This window comes from Rattus norvegicus, chromosome 6 (assembly GCF_021556685.1).
Source record: "Rattus norvegicus strain SHRSP/BbbUtx chromosome 6, alternate assembly SHRSP_T2T, whole genome shotgun sequence".
NCBI classification, from domain to species: Eukaryota; Metazoa; Chordata; class Mammalia; order Rodentia; family Muridae; genus Rattus; species Rattus norvegicus.
The window spans coordinates 127659236-127679200 of NC_141539.1; the positions used below are offsets into that span (position 1 = coordinate 127659236).

The 19965-nt window shown below is 44.8% G+C and overlaps 1 long non-coding RNA gene across 2 annotated transcripts; it reads left to right on the plus strand.

Moving 5' to 3' along the window:
• Positions 1-837: 837 nt before the first annotated feature.
• Positions 838-11876, plus strand: LOC102548124 (uncharacterized). 2 transcript variants are annotated; one of them, XR_015623316.1, is made up of 4 exons: positions 838-1017; positions 9261-9446; positions 10590-10676; positions 11416-11876. It is a non-coding gene; the product is annotated as an uncharacterized LOC102548124 (long non-coding RNA). The 2 variants fall into 2 exon arrangements; XR_015623315.1 differs by having other exon boundaries at positions 855-1017; positions 9257-9446.
• Positions 11877-19965: the final 8089 nt, after the last annotated feature.

The following is a 19965-nucleotide window of genomic DNA, read 5'->3' on the forward strand; positions in this document are numbered from 1 at the left end:
TAGTATGTATGCACAAGTATGTTCTTGCATATGAAGACCAGAGGCTGGCAATGGGTGTCTTCCTCAATTGTTTTTATCTTATTTATTGCTTTGTTTTTGTTTTGTTTTGTTTTTCCAAGACAGGGTTTCTCGGTGCTGCCCTGGCTGGCCTGGAACTCGCTCTGTTGACCAAACTGGCCTCGAACTCACAGAGATCTGCCTGTCTCTGCCTCCCGAGTGCTGGGATCAAAGGCATGCGCAACCACTGTCAGGCTTCGCCGTCTTATTTCTTTAGGACGAGTCTTTTGCTGGATCTGGGGCTTTATTGTCTGGCCAACAGATAGCCATCTCTTTCCACCTCCCCAAAACTGGGGCTCGGAGCACACCGCATCGTTCCTTACGTGGGTGCTGGGGATTGAACTCAGGGCTTCTTGCTTGCATCTTTTTACGCGTTTGGTGCCCTAATCCATATCCCAACAGCCACAGAAAACCATCACACTGGATCTTCACTTTATAGACCCACATAGGGAGGTTAGTTAGGCCCCACTTTAGTCCTCCAGGAATAGGAGATTAAGTCCAGGTCTACTGCTCATTATTGGCATTCATAAAAGTGTTAATTATCTTCCTGTGCCTCAGCTTTCCCAGCTGAGAAATGGGGCTAACGATAATACCTACCTCCCTCTCCCTCTGAGGATTAAATGTTTTCACGCCTGTCGAATGAAGCCTAGAACGGTGTGGGACTTGGGGACAAGCCAACATTTGCTCTAGTCCTACCCCCCCTGGTCCGGTCCACTTCAGCTTTTACAAGTCACCTCCCTTCCATCAGCATATTCAAATGGGCAGCTTCCTACACCAGGCAGGTGTCCTCTGGAGCTAGAGCTGAAAGGTTTGCAGACAGTATCCTCCCTAGCGGGTCATCTTGGAGAGCACTTTCTCCCGGCTCTGGATGAGGAAGGCAGGACTGCTCTGCTGTGTTCCTGAAGAGATCTTTCAGCTTCCTGAAACCACGTCTGGCTCAGAATCACTGCTTAGTCCCCGGTGAGGTTCCGAGATGTGCTTTTATTCCACTCTGCAAAACACCGTGAGCGCTTAGCAAATGGCTTAGCAAATGCTGGCTGAATGTCAAATGAGGAGCTGACTTAAAGAGCCCTCTCCATTCAAAGGCTGGTGACTTTTCTAGAATAACTAACCCCCTGGCCCTGGATTGTTCTGATGTGGCCTAAACTGGCCTCATAGTCACTGTGTAGCCCAAAAGAAATGACCTTGAGCTTCTGATCCTCTTGCCTCTGCCTCCCAGGTCCCGGAATGGGGATGACAGGCATCCGGGGCACTTAGTTAAGTGTGCAAGCACTGTGTGTACAAGTGGTGCAGCGTGAAAAGCTCTACCAACAGAGCCACGTTCCCAGTCCCAACTCCCTGTCTGCTTTCGGTTGTATAATTTTACAGCTGGAATGAATACCTTTGTCCATGAATAGCCCAGGACCTTGATTTTTTTTTTTTCTAACGCATGAATTGAGTGAGGCCTTGAAGGCTACCTGGGCTGAAGCAGCAAAGGCCCAGTGAGCAGCTGGTTCACAGCTAGGAGAAAGAGATGCTGAGAGGCCGGGCTGAGTCTGAGCTGACACACCCTGACTTGTTGAAAGAGTTCCTGTTATCAGTAGCCCCCCCCCCCCTTCTCTTTCACCTCCTTCTCCAAAACTGAACTTCTTTTTCAAATTTAGATTTTTAGTAAACCAAAGAACTATAGCCAATATGATCTCTTACTGTACATCCGATTGCAACCCCTTAACGAGCTGGAAGAGGGCTGGCAAAATCCCCTATTGCTTTCCATTGGTATACTGGAACCCCAACTTCCCCAGACATCTCTGCAGTGCACAAGCCGTAGACTGGCTTGTGGTGGGCAGTCAAACACACACATGATAGCGTTAGCTCGAAAACAAAAATAGTTAACACTCAGTTCCTCTTTCTTCTTCTTTCTCTAAAGCAAGCATTTGTTTAAAAGGCAGATCACTCCTGGGGAAATAAAAACTCAAAACAGGAAGCAGAAACTATCTGGCAAAGCACTGTGCTCAGCAAAAGACTCAGAAGCAGACCTGGGTTTGTGTGAATGAGACCTGAATCGACAAGAAAATTAAACAGTCTGTGTAGGCAGAATCAATGTACCCTGTAAGAACGCTTTATGGTAACAAAGATCTGTGGAGTTCCCCTCCTGCCCTTCTGTCCTTCAAACCCGGAGCCCCTACATCTTTATTGTAATTCTGCTTCAGATCAACTGCTCCTGTTGCAAAAAAAAAAAAAAAAAAAAAAAAAAAAGCAAAAACAAAAACAAAACCCTTACTTAAATTCTCTGAAAGATCTTCTTTCAGTTAATATGACAATACCAGGAATTGTTTGCTTCTTTTGTTTCGTTGCTGCCTGAGAATTCAGGTACAAGAGTGTAAGTAGGGCTTGGGTTTTCGTTTTTATTTTTTCTAAGAAATTATTTGTTATTGTGAAATGTTTCAAAATAAGACCACAGGATCTCTCTTCTCTCGTCCCTATACCTCTCCTCTATTCTCTTCTCTACCCTCCGCTTCTTGGCGGCCATGAGTGGTCTTCTACCCTAAAAGCTCAGAACCAAGTGACTGTAGGCAAAAACCCTCTGAAATCACGAGCCAAAGTAAGTATTTCTTTCTCCATTTCTGGCCTCCGTCCACACGTGAACGCATGTAGATTTTGCTAGCATGAAGCCCTAAGTTCGATATCTAGAACCCTCATAAAAACTCTGGGTATGTCTGGGACAGACATAGCCAGCAGCTCTGAGGAGGGACTGATGGAAGCCTGGGGCCCACTGGCCAGACTATCTAGCTGTCTTGGTGAACTCCAGACAAATGAGAGGCCTTATCTCAGAGGAACAGGATGTCAGTGGCATTCCTGAAGTTGACAATGGGACTGTCTTCCAGCCTTCATGTGTACAGGGGTGCGGACACACACACACACACACACACACACACACACACACACACACACACAAGTGAGTCTCAGGGTTTCTTTTGCTATGATGAAACAATATGACTAAAAATCCAGTTGGGAAGATAGGGTTTCTTTGGCTTACACTTTTATATCACTGTTCACCACTGTAGGAAGTCAGGACAGGAACTCACACAGGGCAAGAACCTGGAGACAGGAGCTGATGCAGAGGACATGGAGGGGTGCTGCTTACTGGCTTGTTCATCATGGCTTGCTTAGCCTTCTTTCTTATAGAGCCCAGGACTCCCAGCCTAGGGATGATACCACCCATAATGGACCGGGTTCTCCTGTATCAATTACTAATCAAGAAAACACCTCGCATGCTTACCTATAGGTCTTATAGAGGCCTTTTCTTTTTTTTTTTTTTGGTTCTTTTTTTTCGGAGCTGGGGACCGAACCCAGGGCCTTGCGCTTCCTAGGCAAGCGCTCTACCACTGAGCTAAATCCCCAGCCCCAGAGGCCTTTTCTTAATTGAGGTTCCCTCCGCTCAGATGACTTTAGATTGTATCAAGTTAAGATAAAACTATTCAATGCACATGCGTGCAAGTGCATATACACGAGAGAGAGAGAGAGAGAGAGAGAGAGAGAGAGAAATAATAAAAAAGGTATATAATAACAAACAACCATATATCCACCATCGGTTTTGCTGAGTCATAAGGCTATATCCTAGTCCTTTCTGACCCTTAAAAATCAATCAGTCTGACAATTTGCCCCTATTTTGCAATGGTCCTACAAGTCAGTCTAATTCACTGCTCTGTCTGCTACTCACCCGCCTCTTTACGACTTCCCACACACAAGTTAATCACAAGGTTACAGCTGCTGTTTCCGGGTTTCCCGTTACCTCCTGACACACATGCTCTGTTGGAACAAATACAGAACAAAGTACAGGGCCCCAAGAGGAGTTTGTTGTGACTCATTGAACTCATGTGACCAAATTTATGTTGAGACAACTTAGAAATAATGCTTTCAATTCCTTTTTCAATGTAAATATTAAAGAAATCCCTAACAGTTCGAAGCTGCCATTGTGATTTTTAAAAAGTATTTATTTGTTTGTTTTATGTAAGTACCCTGTACAGTCACTGTCTTCAGACACACCAGAAGAGGACGTTGGATTTCCTTACAGATGGTTGTGAGCCATCACGTGGTTGCTGGGAATTGAACTCAGGATCTCTGGAAGAGTAGTCAGTGCTCTTAGCCACTGAGTCATCTCTCCAGTCACAGTGTGATATTTTGACCTTTGTTTTTTACTCCACTTTAATGGGAATAGCACAAGACAAAGTCAGTTGAACGTATCAGAGAGGAAAGTTGTTATACAGTTGTCTGGCTATGGTGGCACATACCTTTGATACCTGCACTCTGGAGGCAGAGAGATCTCTGTGAGCTCAAGGATAGCCTGGGTCTACAGGCCTACTTAGTGAGTTCCGGACCAGCCAGAGCTACATAATGAGACCCTGTCTCAAGAAAAAGGAAAAAGAGAGAGAGGATAAACTTATCAAATCTACAACCTTTTATCCCTGCTTTCTCCACCTGAAAATAACTATTATCATGACTTACTATTTATTTTCTATACATTTTATATTCCTAATATGCATTTGTATAACTATACAATTTACATACTACGTATTAATTCTTTTAACATATGTTTTGTTTTTTTAAGACAGGTTTCTCTGGGTAGCCCCGGCTGTCCTGGAACTCACTCTGTAGACCAGGCTGCCCTCAATGTAGATCTGCCTGCCTCTGCCTTCCAAGTGCTGAGGTTAAAGGCATGGACCATCACTGCCTGGTTTATATGTATATAGGTCATGCGTAGCCTTCCGCAGCTTTTTGTCTGCTAAATTATTGGGCACATGCACATTTGGGTTATGTGTGGGCGGAGGCCAGAGATTTGTGAATGAAAATTCCTGAAAAGAAGCCCTGTCTGGCTGTGAACAAAAACTCCTGGAAAGAGTTTTTATGTCTGTGAATTGGGATTTCAGCACTGTGGAGAGATTGGAACTTTCTCAGTTCAGAGGCTAATTCCTTTATCTGGAAATAGTTTTAGCTTCTGGAAGAGCCAGGCCAATCTTTGTCCCACTCTGTATCTGAACGAGTACCTTGTGGTGGTGATGATTAATGACTATGACGGCGATGATGAGGATAATACTAGGAAGCTATTAATTTATCAGAACACCAGCTTCCGCTGACCCAAGAGCTAAGAATGTCATTAGATAGCATCTTAGGCTTATAGAACAGCTACCGTTTTGTCGTACCTGCTAAATAGATAAAGCAGGCAGTGTGGGGTAATGGGACTGACGCTGTGACCCTTTAATACAGTTCCTCATGCTGTGGTGACCCCCAGCCATGAAGTTATTTTGTGGCTACTTCATAACTGTAAGTTTGCTACCGTTATGAATTGCAATGTGAACATCTGATAGGCAGGACATCTGATATGTGACCCTCCCCAGGGGGTCACGATCCACAGGTTGAGAACCACTGGTCCTGTTCCTGGTTTACCGGATTCCACTTCGCCTTTCTTTGGCTCCTCTGACTCCTTAAGCCCTTCCTGCTGAGTCACTGTCTCCTCCAGTTACCCTGGAGTGAGAACTGAGTGAAAATACACTGCATCTGCAAGCCTAACAGAGAAGGAACAATTATCTATGCTGGTGAGGATGCTGCCCCCAAACCCACCCTCCCCAGCCTCCCCAACACCCCCTGAGGTGGGTACCGGAAGAGTAGCCACATTGTAGGAACTGGATTACTCCCTTCAAGTAATGACAGCACAAACTACTCCAGAACTGAGATAAGGGCTAACCCTTCACCAAGAATGCTTAATTATACAAATCCCATCTCAGGCACCAATTTCCCCTCTAAACTTAAAGTATCTATCAGTACCTCAAAAATGGATGTGGAAGTGGGTGGTCACGGGGACCTCTTTTCCTCTCCCAAAATAACTGTGCCAATTAAACCTCCATTCTCTGACTTTTCCCGCTACTTGTCCCTCTGTCACATTAGTGTGTATGTGGCAGAGCCCCCATTGGACCAGACTCACACAGCCAGTAGCCTTTGCCTAACCCTGGTAATACAGAACTGTTTTATCCACCAAATCCCTACCCCATCCCGGAACAGGATGTTCTAGCAAGTGACTAACATTATTTTCTCTTTACGTGTGGTACTTTGCCCTCAGAATGGTCCCTGATGATCGTCACCTCCTGATGCCCGTGCTCTGGAGTGTTCTCCTGCCTCACAGAGTGAAAGGCAGTCTGTGAAATCAGCAGAAGACAGTAGTATTGTTCTCTGACTCCCGCAGTGGCTGTAAAAGACAGTATGGGTTTCTTCTCGGTCACAGGCAGGGTTGGCTTGCCGTGGGATAATAGTCCAAGTGCAGCTCCTAGAAGACCAGTTTTAGGGACATGTTTGTCCTCAAGGGATGACCCTTGACTTGGCACCCTCGTTGGCAAAGTGTCCTGGCTCTGGCTGAAGAAGCCAGCTGATTGAACCAGCTGTAATCAGGGACGTAGCTCAGCGATGCCTGTAGGAGCCCAAGGAATTCTCACCCCACAATGGTCATGTAAAGCAGGATCCTTAACTAAGGTCACAGGAAAGAACTTTAGGGAGTAGAACTTAGTTGAGCATTCTCTTGGTATGCATGAGACCCAGGATCCAATCCTCTGCAGCACATAGAACCAGGAGTGGTAAGGTAGACCAGTTATCTCAGCTTAGGAGGTGGAGAAGGAAGAACCAGAAGTTCAAGGTCATCTTTGGTTACAGACTCAGTTGGAGACTAACCTGGGATACCTGAAGTCCTGCCTCAGTAGAAAAAGAGAATTTCAATATAAATCAGAGCAAAAGAGTACAGAGTTAGCTGGGTGGTGGTGACACACACCTTTTATCCCAGCACCCAGGAGGCAGGCAGAGGCAGGTGCATCTCTGAGTTTGAGGCCAGCCTGGTCTACAGATCAAGTTCCAGGACAGTATGGGTTACACAGAGAAACCCCGTCTTGCAAAAACAAAACAACAACAAAAAAAGAGAACAGAGTTGATTAAGTAGAGATAAGAGTGCATATACTTCTGCTCTGGCAGGAGAGAGAGAAACTTTGGATTGTCTTCACAGTCTACACACACACACACACACACACACACACACACACACACACACACACACACCCCGACAGACACTTCTGTGTTTTTGAAAGTCACATTGCCCCTAAAGTAATTTGCAACAAGGTTCAAGGATTAATCAAAGTTTAGAAATTAGGTACAAAAGTACAAGCTAGCTTCTCTTATCTTAACAGATTTCCTTTGTAAATCCTTTGATCGTAGGATGGGCTGGTGAGTGCTGAAAAGCTGAATTCTAAGCTCACACATACCCACTTCACTCTAGGTCCTGCACAAACACAGCTGGATGTTTTCAACATCCGTGCCTGAGACTTCTGCAGGGAAGTTAAACACTGTCTCTGTAGGCCTCTTTGATTTTATCAGTCCCGCTGAACTTGCTCTCTGCTAGATTCTTAAGTGAGGGATGTTGTCCCCTGGTCACCGCTTCTTCTTCTTAATTTTTCCTGTCTGTCTTCATACCTCAGAAGGAGTAGGATGCCCATGAAATGAAATCTTTGGGGAAGGCAGGGCTTGGAGAGATGGCCAGCGGTTAAAATTGTGTGCTGCTCTCTCAGAGGACCAGAGTTCAATACCTAGCACCCACATCAGGTGGCTCACAACTGTCTTTGACCCCAGTTTCAAGGAGATTTGAATATGGCAAGGCCTCTGTGGGCATCCCCCACAAGCAGACTTTCACGTGCATACACGACTGAAAAAAAAAGCAAAGCTTTTTTTGACCTTTAAAAGCAAAATAACTCGGGGTTGGGGATTTAGCTCAGTGGTAGAGCGCTTGCCTAGCATGCGCAAGGCCCTGAGTTCGGTCCCCAGCTCCGAAAAAAAAAAAGAAAAAGAAAAAGAAAAAACAAACAAACAAACAAACAACAAAAAAAGCAAAATAACTCTGAATTTCCATAGTTCCCCGAACAACAACAACAACAACAAAAATTTAAGAAAACCTTTCAGCAGTAAATCCAGGGTGTTTATGACAAAGAGTAATAACTCAGAGAAAGTGTGTGTACTCTTGAGAGAGGAGAGGAGAAGGAGAGAGAGGGAGACCAAAATGTCTAGATTATATAGGGAGGAACCTCTGGGGAAAGGTCTGGAAAGTTCAGGATTAGAGACAGGGTTTGCCAGGTAGGGACTAAGGGATGCTGGGAGAACCTGGAGGGCAGCCTGCTCTGATATGTAAAATATCCTCCTCAGACTCTTGTCCCAGAGCGGAAACAAACACCAACATTATGTGTCTTGCTGGACTCAGAACTCACACACAGCTTTGGAGCAGAACTTCCCTGTGGTAGTTGTCCCCCAACATACACCTCCCTCCTGCATCCTGTGTTAGACTAGGGAAATATAGACCAAAGAGCAGGTGCTTACTCTGCCACTGTGTGTAGGGGCAGGAAAGACAGCTCACTTTTTCTTAAGTTTGTGTGTTTGTGTGTGTGTTGGGTATGCATAAAGGTGTGCATACAAGTGTGTACATGCATGTGTGGAGGCCAGAGCAGACTTTGTCTTCCTCGATTAATCTATCCACCTTATTTTGTTTAGAGGTATGGTCTCTCTCTGAGTCTGGAACTTGCTGATTTGTCTAGACTGGTGGCCATTGAGCTCTAGGGCTCCTCCTGTCTCTGTCTCCCCACTCTGAGTAGAGGAGTGTATCACCACACACAGCTTTTCATGTGAACTCTGAGGTATTGAGTTTTGAGCCTCCTGTTTGTACATCAGACACTTTACCCACCAAGCCACCGATCCAACCCACATAACTTGTCTTTTCGGTTCTCGGGTTTTCATACTAAGAAACTCTTTCTTTCTTCCTTCCTTCCTTTCTTTCTTTCTTTCTTTCTTTCTTTCTTTCTTTCTTTCTTTCTTTCTTTCTCTCTTTCTTTCTTTCTTTTTTGTTAAGATTTACGTATTTATTTTATGTATATGAGTACACTGTAGCTATCTTCAGATATAGCAGGAGTGAACAGCAGATGGTGGTGAGCCATCATGTGGCTGCTGGGATTTGAACTCAGGACCTCTGGAAGAGCAGCCTGTGCTCTTAACCACTGAGCCATCTCTCCAGCCCAGGACCTGTTCTCAATATGATTTGTATTGTGAGCTTCTGCCCTTGGAATGCTGTTAGCGTTACGGAGCCCACCAGAAATGACCTGCCAGATACAATCTATAGCCAACTGAAAGTCTTTTTTTTTTCCAGCCAGCAAGGACCACACTCAGGCATTCCAGACGTTAGTGTAACCCTAAGTGTCGGAATCTGTGGTTTTGAAGGCAACACCTCGTCCTGCAGTCTCTGTTGGCAGCTGCGGGGGGCTTCTCAGAGGAACCGGTTTAATGGAAGCTAAGTTAGAGGGGCTTCTGCATGAGCAGGCAGTTTGATGGAAGCTAAGGTAAGTTTGTTGAGACATGTTGACCTTGGTTTCCTAGAACAGAGTTTGGTAATTTTCCATGGGATTCTCCATTAAGGAGATCAAATTCTACCAACACCTGAAATAGCCTCCACACGAGGACAAGACGGGGGCTGGAGAGTTGGCTCAGCGGTTAAGACTACTGACTGCTCTTCCAAAGGTCCTGAGTTCAATTCCCATCAACCACATGGTGGCTCACAATCCTCTCTAATGGAACTCAGTGCCCTCTTCTGGTGTGTCTGAAGACAGCTACAGTGTACTCATATACACAAAATTAAAAAAAGAGTACAGAAGTGCCCTTTTCTGGTGTGTCTGCCCTGCCTTGCCCTGTCACACTGGGATGAGACAAGGCATCCAAGCCTGAGATCCTGGGAGGTGATAAATGGTCTCCTGACCATGAAAACTGTGGGCACCGACAGTATTCACAGTTGTAGTAAGACAGTGTTGCGTTTGCTTGTTTCGAGACGGGATTTCTCTGTATAAGCCCTGGCTGTCCTGGAACTCACTCTGTAGACCAGGCTGGCTTCAAACTCACAGAATCTGCCTGTTTCTGCCTCCCGAATGCTGGGATCAAAGGTGCGTACCACCACTGTCCGGCAAGACGTTACGTTTTGATAGCCGATTATGGATGAATAGAAAACTAATACATCAAACATAAATATTTCAATAGATTAATATCACAATATGTATCTCCAAAAGATAAGGATATTTCTATAGCTTGGACTTTAATTATTGCCAAAGGCCCACGTGTTAAAGCTTGGTCCCCCATATGGTGTCACTGACAGACTGTGGGATGTTACAGAAGCAGGGATCTGTGAGTCCTTGACGGCATGGATTAAAGCGTGCTGGCCTCTTCCTTTTGCTTTCTGCTCCTCCTGTGGTTTAAGTAGATTTGCTCCATTACCATGCCTCCATGGCTGCCTCCATACAGGCCAAAGGTAACAGAACCAGCTGGTCAAGATCAGAACCTCCAAACCATGAGCCAAATGAAGCTTTTACCTTTATAAGCAGATAATCTTAGATATGTATTAAAGAATTGAGGAACTGACTAATATAGGGAGTTTAATTTTCTTTCTTTCTTCCTTCTTTTTTCTCTCTCTCTTTTTTTCTTCTGGCTGTCCTCAGACTCACTCTGTAGACCTTTGCCAGTCTCTGTCCTCCAAGTGCTGGGATTGAAGGCATGCTCCCTGGCTACCAGAGTTCAAAGTCTAAGTAAGTGGTTGGGAAAAAAACAAGCAAAGCGACAAGTGTTCATGTCACAAAAGAGGCTTGAAGAGTGTGAATGAGGAAATCAGGCAAAAGTCTGAAAGTTTGTTTAAGAGGAGAGAACTATATTAGTCAGGTTCTCTAGAGTCACAGAATTTATGGAACGAATAAAGTGAGCTTATGGAATCGCTTACAGTCTGCGGTCCAACTACCCCAACAAGGGGCAGCTGCGCAGGGAGAGTCTAAGGATCTAGAAGTGCTCAGTCACAGGAGGCCGGTGTCTCAGCTGGTCTTCTGTATAAGCTGGAATCCTGAAGAAGTAGGTTCGACAGATGCACTGGCAAAGTTTGTGCAAGCAGGTGGAGAGCAATTGAACCCTTCCTCCTTCCACTGTCCTTATGTGGGTCTCTAGCAGGAGGTAAGGACCAGATTAAAGGTGAGCCTCAAGATCTGGATTAAAGGTCTGCATTGATCCGGATGAAGAGCCTAGGTCATCCCACCTTAAGACCTGGATCAAAAGCTTGTGTCTTCCTGCCCCAAGATCCAGGTCACAAGTGTGCTGTCCCTTTCTGGATTGTAGTTCATTCTAGTTATAGTCAGGTTGACAACCAAGAACAGCCACCACAAAAGCCAAACATATTTTTCTAAGAAATCGACTCCAGCAAGAGCCAGCCCATTCCTACTGTAAAAACCATAAACCCATTAGTTCTGCCCTAATGACCTAATTACTTATTTTTGTTTTGAGGTACGGTCTCTGCTTCAGCTTTCAAGCACTACGGTTCCAGACGTATATAACTAATGATTTCTTAGAGGTCCCACCCCACTCTCAACATTGTTGCACTGGGGATTAAATTTCTGGCACATAAACTGATACAAACCAACGGCACCAGAGCAGATCTAAGAGTCTTTCTCAGGAGCTCAGCGGTGGAAGCACTCGTCTCTCAGGGAAGTTTAGCTTCCAGGGAAACAGAAGAATGACCTGACACATCTGGAGGAATGTCCGTATCAGCCAGGAAGCATAAAACGTCATCTGTGGACTGTGAACAAGACTCTGTGGTCTGTGAACAAGAGACTAAAATACTTCTTTTACCTGGCAATTCAAATGGAGGGCACAGATGTATTTTTAAGTATCCAGCGCCCTCTGCTGTTGGCAGCTAGAAATGCACAAAGAGATCAATTTCATTAAAAACATTATTTGTGTGTGTATGAATGGGCGTGTGTGTGTGTGTGTGTGTGTGTGTGTGTGTGTGTGTGTGTGTGTGTGTGTGTTTCCACAGAAGAAGCTATCAGATCCCCTGGAGCTAGAATTGTAGATACTTGTGCCCAAGGGGTAGGGGGTTTGCTGGAAACTGAACTCTGTTCGTCAGGAAGAGCAGAAAGTGCTCTTAACTGCTGATTCAGCTCCCTAGTTCCCTCAATTTTAATTTTTTGACATCAGGTGGAACAAGGAAGTGGAATTACAAAACCAAACTGTAAACACACAGGACTCTCATAATGAGAATAATAGAGTAGTAACCCGAGAGCCTCCAGGGGTGGGGGAGGATGAGGTAATACGGGCTCTGGAGATTCGGAGAGATGGGGCCTCGGTGGAGTCACAGAGCAGGCCTGTGGCAGTTCCACTTCCACAGGATTTGATATTCCTGCTTTTTGGTGTTACTCTAGTGACCCTGGGATTCTTAATTTTCACATCTCTGATGACTAATTTCACGCACTTTCTCATGCGCTCTTGGCCAATTGGATGTTTTCTCTTTTAAGTGCCTATTCATTTAAGACATTGGTCAATTCTTGTTGGGAGGACTTGATACACTCTAGACACCAAGAGGTCTGTTTCATTTTCCCTGCCAGTTAAAGATTTAAAAAGCAGGGAAAGGGCTGAAGAGACGGCTCAGCTGCAAAGAGCACTGACTGAGTTCAATTCCCAGCACCCACATGGTGGCTCACCGCCATCTGTGATGGGATGTAACTCCCTCCTGAAGACAGGGCGTTTATACTGTTAGGAGGCAGTTTCCTGAGTTCAGCCATCTTAGAAACAGGTTCCACCGAGCTCACAGAATCCAAGCTGAGTTCACGTTCTCAGGCCCCACAACTGGACTCCTGCCCTGCTCCCTGCTTCGTCAGATGTTTCATGTTTGTCTTTTAACCAGTAACGGATGTCAAGAGGGAAGACACTGCTATCTTATTATCTAAACCAAGACTCGCAAGTCCTAATTGACTAGGTGCAATTTGCCCATTTCTTTCTTTCCTTATCCTTCTGAATTCCGGGTCTCCTGGGTCAGCTGACTGCATGGTGTTTGGCCATTCCTGCTTTGTTCCTTTATCGCTCTAGATTCCGGTCAGAGTCCCAGAGAGCACATGACTCCAAAAGCTGACTCAAGGACCCTGAAATCAAGTGACCTGGATCAGGCCCAGTCTCCAAGGATGACTTCCTTGCTTAACCCCTTGTGTCGAAATATGATTGGTCAACGCAACCACCCGCCCCATCCCCCTTGCTTCGTTCGAGTTCCCATCCCATAAAAATGTTGTACAATCTCCCTTTCAGGGACTTGGTTCTGAGCTCGAACTGGCCGCCTCTTTGTGGGTGCAGAAGATAAAACTTTAATTGTTAAGTTTCTGACGAGTTTTCTCGGCGCCTGTCCTGAACCCAACAGTACTATATAGAATAAATAAATATTTTTTTTTCTTTTTTTTTCGGAGCTGGGGACCGAACCCAGGGCCTTGCGCTTGCTAGGCAAGCTCTCTACCACTGAGCTAAATCCCCAACCCCAATAAATAAATATTTTAAAATGAAAGACATTTACTGGGAGGGGAGGGGGAAGTAGACATTTGCATGCAAAAGACACAAAGGGAAAAGACTCTTTGCAAAGCGAAGGGGGAGCTGAAAAGATCAGTCTTTTCTAGGGGCTTTTAAAACCTCTGTAGAGCCCCACCCCCAACTCCCCAATTTAGGGTTTGCTGGTTTGGGGAAAACTACATTGATTTGCTCAGAACTATGGTATGGCATGACTGACTCAGCCTTGAACTCCTTGAGGCTGTCCAACAGCGGGGAGCCGGCTAGTGGAGACAAATGTAGCCCAGCTTTGTCTCCAGTCTCCAGGTTGAGGAAGTAGCTGGTCATCTCGGAGATTTCCAAGATGGCCCTCTTCTCTATCTGTCTGCCTACAGGGAATCTGTTGAACTCCCAGTCTCTCAGGCTGTCCCTGTCTGCAATAATTGACTAGCTAGCCCACATGGCTTCTCAGATGTACACACCATGAAGGGTTTCTCCTGATGGTTGGCTTTTCTTTTATTCAATCTGAGATCTCGTTAGGCAGGTCATCCTTTGTGAATTCAAAGACGGCTTGGTCTGCATGGCAAGAATATACAGTGAGACCATGTTCCAAAATTATTTAATTCTTAATTGTTAAAAGTTCAACTTTGGGGCAGGAGAGATGGTTCAGTGGGTAAGTGCACTCGCTGTTCCCGTAGAGTGTATGTGACGAGGTGTAGTGAAGAAGCTGCCCACGTGACTGCTCCATTACTAGGGGTTTGTGGTGATTACGGGAGAAAACATCCTGAGGCATCTGAAAGAGAAAAGAAAGCAGATTAGACATGGCCAGAGCTAAGAAAGGGAGAGCGCAGGAGGGAAGAGTAGCCAAAGCAAAAGATAGGATAATGAGCGAGTGAGAGGATAGCAAGGGTTGGGGTAAGAGAATGTGGGACAGCATAACGGGGGCTGGGGGGAGAATGGCAAGAGTGGGAACAGAAATAGAGGAATGAGAACAAATCACACGGATTACATGAAGACGAGACACTGGGTGGAGGGAAAGGCAAGATGTTCCTGTGGACTTTGAGCTGTATCACAGGTACTGGAAATACTGAGGGAGTGGAGACCAGCATGGGCTTCGATAGGCTGATAGGTGCCACAGGTAGCTAGAGGTAAGAGAAGAGACTTCTTCCTGGCCGATGGGAACAGGTTTCACAAGTTCCTGAGAAATGCAGGTTTTATCTAACAGCCAGAAATCTCTGTATAGTCCAGCTCAAGCTCACTTCTAGATATATGGACTAGACATTATGGACCCCTAGGTTTGGTTCCAACACCTACATCAAAAGGTTCACAAGCGTCCTTAACTCTAATTAGTCCTAGTGGATCTAGCGCCCTCTTCTGGTCTCTGTTAGCATCTGCACACATGTGGTACACATAGAAATACTCTGTTACACACATAGGAATAAATAAATAAATAAATAAATAAATAAATAAATAAATAAATAAATAATCTATGTTTTCAAAAGTTCAAGTTATAATTCTTTTGGAGTTCGTTGTTCTTTATTTTTATTTTTTATTTTGCCCTAACCTGGATAAAGGTGCTTTGAGAGCCTCAAGGCCACACAGAGACACTGCCTTCCGTCTTTTGTAGAAGCCTTATGATTTTTATTTTTCATATTTTGCCATATCTTTTGGGAAGTTGTTTTTATGAGGAATGCCAAGTAAGAGTTCAAGTTTGTTTTTCTCTCAAAAACCCATGATTGAATAGATAAATAAATAAATAAATAAATAAATAAATCGTTTCTTTTTCTCGCTGGGTATGAAATTCAACAAGGTTTGTGCATTTTCATGTTGGTTCTCATTTCTCCACTCCCCTGAGTAGAGACCTTTACATTCCCATCAATAGTGTGTACAAATGTCCACTCCCCTGCACTCTTATCAACGCCTTCAGAATTTTTTTAAAATGTACTTATTTTGCTTCTTTGTGTTGACGTATGTGGATCCATGCGTGTGCTGTACGAGTTGGGATGTGAGGATAACTTTCAAAAGTTGCTTCTCTTTGCCTACGGCGACTGTCCTGTCTTGTCAGCAAGCCACACTGCCGGCCCATTTCAGTGTGTTTTTACATCAAAGAAGAATAGAGATGGGTAGGAGGGAGACAAAGAGGGAAAACAAAGAGAAGAGAAAGTGAACCAAAGCGGGCATAGCTAACGCAAGGTCCCTTGGTATAGCCTAGGCTGTCCCGAAAAACTCAGTCTGTAGTTCAAGGCTCACCTGCCTTTGCCTTTCAAGAGCTAGGAATTAAATGTACGTGTGTGTGTGTGTGTGTGTGTGTGTGTGTGTGATCACGTGCATGTTATTTCACCCAGGGAGAGGTCAGAGGACAATTTTTATGAATTGGTTCTCTCCTTCTATTATTGTGGCACTTGGAGGTCAAACAGAGGTCTTTAAGGTTGACAACAAGTCCTCTTTAACCACTGAACCATCTTGCTAGCTCTGGACGCCATTTTTAAAGGATAGTTTTGTTATTATTTATATTGTTTTTTCTTTTTCTTTTCTTTCTTTCTTCTTTGTTTTTTGGTTTGTTTGTTTGTGTTTGTTTGTTTGTTTGTTTGTTTTGAGGCACAGTTCCTCCATCCTAAACTGGCTCTACAACCAGGCTGGCCTGGAGCTCACAGAGATCCACCTGCCTCTGCCTCTGCCTCCTGAGCACTGGGGGTAAAGGCATGTGCCACCATGGCCATATATATTGCTTTTCAAGACAGGGTTTCTCTGTGTGGCCTTGACTGTCATAGAACTAGGTCTGTAGACCAGGCTGGCTCAAGCTCACTGACATCAGCCTGCCTCTGTCTCCCACGTGCTGGGATTAATGGCATGTGCCACCACCACCTCTAGAAATCAAATTATTGGACCCTGACACAGGGTCCTTCAGTGCTCACATACATCATCCCACTGCTGTCGTCCACCATTTCTGATGTGAACTCAGCGCTCTCCCCTAGGCGATGAGTTGCTTTCCTCTTTCACCTTTAATATCTTCTTTTCTACAATAAGTTTTTATGTGTATGAGTATTTTTGCCAGCATGTATGTCCCTCCAACACAACCTGTGTGTTCCTGATGCCCTAGATGCCAGACAAACGCATCAGATCCCCTGTGACTGGAATTACGGTTATGAGCTGTCATGTGGGTGCTGGGAATTGAACCTGGATCCTTTGGAAGAACAGCTAGTGCTCTCAGCCACTGAGCAGTTTCTCCAGCCTCACCTTTATGATTTTTTTCTCCATCTTTTATGTACACAGGTGGGATTCTGTGTTTATCTTCTTTGGAGATGACTGAGTACCTTGGATATATAGATCAATGTTTTCATCAAATTTGGAGAGTTTAGGGCTATTATTTTCTGCAAATATTTTCCTCTCCATCACTCTCTCCTTTCAGGGTTCCCATTACACATGTTAGGATACATGAGGACATCTTCGTTAATTTCTCTTTCCTTTGCTGTGACCAAATACAGAAGCAACTTAAAGGAAGAGTTTATTTCGACTCAATGTTTTATGAACTGTATCCAATTTGGGGGTTCTGTGCACTTTGACCAGAGGCAACTTGGGAGGAAAGAGTTTGTGTCAGCTTACAGGTCAGTCTCCTGTATCCCAGGATGGCCTTGAACTTACGGTGTAGCTGAGCATGACTGTGAATTTCCTCCTTTCTCAGTCTCCCAAGTGTTAGGGTCATAAGCATGCACCATCAGGCCCAATATATGCAGTGTTGGTGATCAAACTCAGAGTTCAAACCTGTTATTCCAGCACACTATCAACTGAGTTACAGTCCAGTTCTCGAAATACTTTTTGGCAGTATGCCAATATTTTTGGTGAGGAAGATTTGGTTCTGTATCAACTTCTTATGTTGCTTCTGGGTCATGCTAACTTAGGTTTAAATTTCACTGTGACATGGTGTGGTGGTTTGCATAAGAGTGGCTTCTATAGGCTCCTATGTTTTTTCAATGCTTGGTTCTTGTTTGGTGAAACTGTTTGAGAAGGATTATGGGGTGTGGCCTTGTGGAAGGAAGTGTGCCACTTGGGGTGGGCTTTTAGGTTTCAAAGCTCCTGCCCCTGCCCCTGCCCCTGCCCCTCCCTGAGCCTCCAACTTTCAAATCAGAAGCTCCTTTAAAAAAAAAAAAAAAAAGATTTATCATGTACAGTCTTCTACCTGCATATATGCTAGTATGCCAGAAGAGGGCGCCAAGATCCCACTATATATGGTTGTGAGTGCCACCATGTGGTTGCTGGGAATTGAACTGAGAACCTCTGGAAGAGCAGTCAGTGCTCTTAACCACTGAGCTATCTCTCCAGCCCCAGAAGTAAGCTCTTAGCTACTGTTCTAGTGTTTTGCCTGGCTGGCTGGCTCCATGCTGTCTATCAACCCTCTGGAACGGTGAATCCCCAAATTAAATGTTTTAATTTATAACTTGCCTTAGTTATTGTTATGGTTTGTATATGCTCAGCCCAGGGAGTGGCACTACTAGAAGGTGTGGCCCTGTTGGAGTAGGTGTGGCCTTGTTGGTGTAGGTGTTTCACTGTGGGTGTGGGCTTTAAGAACCTTGTCCTAGCTGCCTGGAAGCTAGGATTCTCCTAGTAGCCTTCAGATGAAGATGTAGAACTCTCAGCTCCTCCTGCACCATGCCTGCCTGGATGCTGCCATGTTCCCGCCTTGATGACAGTGGACTGAACCTCTGAATCTGTAAGCCAGCCCCAGATAAATGTTGTCCTTATGAGACTTGCTTTGGTCATAGTGTCTGTTCACAGCAGTAAAACCCTAAGACAGTCATAGTGTCTCTTACAGCACTGTGTGCCTTCATCTGTGAGATAGAGTGATAGATTAGGTTTCAGTAGTAAGACTGTGGAAAAGCCAATCTTAGATCTCACTGACCACATGTTAGATGTGAACTATTGAATGCTTCGTTTTCCTTTCAGGACCCAAGCTGACAGAACAACCCTGGCTAGGATCTGCTCTCTCTCTCTCATGAAGAAAATGAGCTGGAGGAAACACATCATTGCCTGACTCTGAAAGTTTAGGCTTGTATATATTGAGGCCTGTATACATTCCATCAGTGAAAGGTGGGTCATATGATCAAATGGACATCAGTGGAGCTGGAAAAGATATCTCCATCTCGGGATGTGTAGCAGTCACCTGGCAACCTCTGCAACAGGAAGAACAGCTGGTTCGTCAGAGCTGGGGTACCACTTACCACACAATAAGAGCACTCCTTAAAGCATTGTGAGAATGAAGCTCAGGGATCCTGAAAACTGTTCTCCACTTAATAATGGCTCGAAGACCACAGCAACAGTGATTTTCTCCTTTTGCTGTGAGTTATTCTCATTACTGGACTGGATTAACCCGACTTAATAGGAAGAAAATGGTTTGTAATTATTCCCAATATTTAATGTGGGGACAATAAAACATTGAGTCTAGGAGGGGCACAGACTTTGGAGTGAGATGGACCCCTCTTTTAAGGGCAGATAATATTGGAAAGATTATTTAACATTTTTAAATCTTAGTTTCCTCAATGCCCAAAAGCACTTACTTGAGAATTTATCAAAGGCTTTTCATGAGGGCCAAATTAGCCTGGTCTTGTTCACCCAGTAGATGTGGCATTCAATGAATTATTGAATGCAGATTTTATTTTTTTTTTCTTTTTTCTTTTTTTTTTCGGAGCTGGGGACCGAACCAAGGGCCTTGCGCTTCCTAGGTAAGCGCTCTACCACTGAGCTAAATCCCCAGCCCCGCAGATTTTATTTTTAAACACCCATTTCAAAAAGTCTGTGAACTGTACACAAAAGATAACTATAGTAGTATCGAACAATGGTCTCAGTCCAGGATATCTTTTCTACCAGGAACCCTCACAGCCTGATTTATTTTTGTGCCTCTGAACACTTCTCCATGTTTTTCTGGATTTACAACCTTGGTAAATGGTCTGAACTATTGTTCTTTCATTGGTTTAGGCAAAAATCTATCTCTCTTGCTTGAAAGCAAGCTCCACAAAATCAGGGGTCCGGTTTTCTTTTTTAAATTGTGTTCTTTTTGTTTTGTTTATTTTTTTATTAAATTATTTTACTTATTTACATTCCAAATGTTACATCACCACCACCACCCCTTTCTGGTTCCCCCCTTCCCGAGTTCTTCACCCCATCCCTTTAAATTGTTTTGTTAGTTAAAGTGTGTATGTGAGTGTGTGTTCTGTGGGCACGCTTTGTGGATGAACTCAGGCCGTCTGTCCTGGCTATTTATTCTATTTACTTTATTTTCTGAACCATCCCAGGCCTGGGGATTACAGTTGCATGCTCTACCTCGAAATTCTCAGGAGGACAACTTTGAAAGGGAGGAGGAGCTCAGAGGCTCATGCCCCGCCCAGTTTGGGTTGGACCTCCCATGTCATTCACAGGACCATGCCCCCGTTGTAGGCGTGCCCCGCAATGTTGTGGCAGCCGCGTGCGGGCGGTGTTACGTCACACGCACGCTGGCGGGGCGCCCGGGTCCGCGGCCGACGGAAGTGGGGCGTG